This window comes from Silene latifolia, chromosome 4 (genome assembly GCF_048544455.1).
Source record: "Silene latifolia isolate original U9 population chromosome 4, ASM4854445v1, whole genome shotgun sequence".
NCBI lineage: Eukaryota > Viridiplantae > Streptophyta > Magnoliopsida > Caryophyllales > Caryophyllaceae > Silene > Silene latifolia.
Genome location: NC_133529.1, coordinates 92460160 through 92463146, shown reverse-complemented (window position 1 = coordinate 92463146; position 2987 = coordinate 92460160).

Genomic DNA, 2987 nt, shown 5'->3' with positions numbered 1-2987 from the left:
GTTTAGTGATGCTCGACTCGAATGTACGACGAAAGTGCCCTCTAAGAGGAAAACGAACAAAGTTGATTAAGTTGATTGATTGTGGAGTTGGTCAAATTGGTCGGTCATGCAAAACGAGGCTGGTACTCAGAAAGATCCGAGCTTACGTGGTCGAAAGTTCAAGCACGTACACGCCAAAAAGCAAGAGCGTGGTCTTAGAATGCAAAGGGAGAAGAGAAGGGCGGACACTCGCGTGAGAAATATGAGGAACGAAGGTCCCTATTTATACTAATCACACGGAGGCATTAGGGTTTCGGAGAAACTTTGGAAGTGAATCTCGAAAAGATTTGAAAATACGCAGAAAGGAATTGGGGAAGAGGCGCAGCAGGTACTGCGTCTCTTGGAAGAGGCGCATCACCTACTGCGTCCTTTCCCAAGTGGTTTCCTCCTGCGGAAGAAAGATTTCCGCGTTTCTATTATGGAATTGCGGTTTGATCTCAATTTTCTTAATGTTTTATATAATATTTCCGGGATATAATTTGCCAAAGAGTTTGAAAGACTGAAAATATGGAATAGAAGTATCCGGAACATTCCAGAATATTCTGACTCGGCATTTTAAAACGGTTATTAGAAAATGAAGATGGTTTTTGACCTGGACTCCAAATGTACTCTAATTACTGCCAAAACGACCGTATCGGCGCGTAGATGACAACTATGAGGTTGCAACAAAATTTGTTGCATTGTGATTCATTTTTAAGCCAGAAGAAACAGTCCAAGTAACAGTTCACAATTGAATGCATTACATCGCTTTTTGAAGTGTCATTACAGCAAGCCTAACTTCCAAGCTCTATATCTCAAGTTTTACTCATGAAAATACGATGATTCTTATTTCATTGGAAAGCTTGGGATCTTAGGCAAACCATGGATTTTGAATCATCTCCATATCAGGTATATAGCTTGAGTTATGGCCAATGCAAACAGACTACGCATTATTGGACAGCCCATGACCTATGTGAACTAAACGTTGAATAACTCACGATTTACTCCATATTTTAGGGTGATTCTTTTTTGAGGTGAAAGTTAACTTCATTAGATTTCCAATGAGCTATCATAGGCCTTAAAATTCATCCGGAGCTATGAGATATGGCTTCTAAAAGATGCATCTGAATTCCTGAGTTGTTCTCCAACCCGGTTTTGGTCCGTCTTCTGTTTTGAGGTCCAGGAGCTTTGCAAATGCCAAAGTCATGAAACCAAAGCCTAGAATGGATAATTTAGAGAGTTTGGAGCAACTTTATCTAGGGTCATTGGTCCTAAAAATGCAGGATTACAGAAGTAGCTTAAGGACACATTTTGTCTATCGAAAATTGGGCATGTTTTGAGAGAATAGGAGAAATGTCGCTTTCAACTTCCTTCTTTTGGCTAAACAAGGGCTGGGCACGACTTGGGACTCCTCCTAACCTCTTGTGCTTGAATATTTGCAGCTGCTGAGGTCCCTTCACCAAGGTCTTACACATCTAAATTGACCTTATGCAAGCAAACAAAACTGAATTTAGCTTTATTACTTTATGCTTTATGCTTTATTGTTTTCTAGTCTTTATATTCAGTTTGTGTAAGATAAAATAGCTATTATTTTGTGCTTTTGTAAGGCCCTTTCGTGGCCCTTAGATGTATGTATGATGGATGGACAAGATTGTATTGCTTGGTCTATATAAACCAAGCAAACCTAATGAGAAAATCAGATTATGTTGAGTTAAAATTATGAGTTTGAAAACTGAGTTTTCTACCTCTTTTCTTCTTGCTTAGTGCGGAAAACCCCTCATTACTTAGTGTTTGAGGAGGAATTTAGTTCATGCTTAGTGATCTTGAACGAGATTCCGAGTCTTGAGCCTGCTTAGTGATCTAGCTCAAGTCATATCCTTGGTTACTTGCATTGTTTTTGTGTCCATTTCAGTCACAAACACAACCTGTTTTCGAGTCCAATTCTGTCCAAAATCGAGTCCTTAAGAGTTTTACTCCAAATTGGTTATCAGAGCTTTGGTTGAGTGTTCATCTTTCCTAACTACATCTAAAACTACAAAAATAACCCAATGAGTGAAGAGAGGTTTTCAAAGCTTTGGTTTGTTTCTTGAAAATCAGTTTTACTTAAGTTGTTGTGATTCTGATTTTTCATGGGAAAATCAGTAGCTATTGGTGTTGTACCCTATGTTCCATGCTCAAATATGAAGACTTGTGATCTTGGTTCCATTTCCAAGTCATTAGAAGCAGCTATGGTGAAGTTGCAAGCTCTAACAAAAGGGTATGAAGGTGATGTGCATACAAGGAGTGCAACAAGTACCCATGGGGTTCCAAGGGAACCAAAACCTCCTGATTTGTATCAAGGAGAACACCTCCTGCCCTATGAGTGTTCTAATTCCTCTCCTACACTTAGAAGTAAAGGTAACATACCATTACTTCCTTCCTTTAATGGTGAAAGCAGTAGAGCATTTGTGTCTTGGTTGTTTGATGTTGAATGCTATTTCGAGAACAAGTGATTTTCTGATAAAGAGAAGTGTAAACTGGTTGTGTCTTCTTTAAAGGGTGTTGCTTTGTTGTGGTATAATACTCTTACATTTTCAAGGAGGATGGAAGGGAAGGGTAGAATATGTTCTTGGTTTAAACTTGAAAGGAACATGAGATTAAAGTTTCTACCTTCTTCTACCATGGATAATTTATTGGCTGAACTTAAGACCCTTAAACAAAATTCCTTGAGTGTTCATGAGTATTCTAGATTATTTGAGGAATTACACTTTGTGTGTGACAATGAAGTAAGTTCTTTTCTAAAGGGAATCAGATTTTACAATGGCTTGAAATCTGAAATTGCTAGGAGGACTAAATTAGAAATGATGCATTCATATGGTGAATTGCTTGAGTTGGCTTTGTGTGTGGAGAAGAGCTTAGCAAGGCCTGAAAACAATGAGGTTTTAGCTAAAAGGGAATGTTTAGGGTTAACCAAAACAGTTGGGATAGAG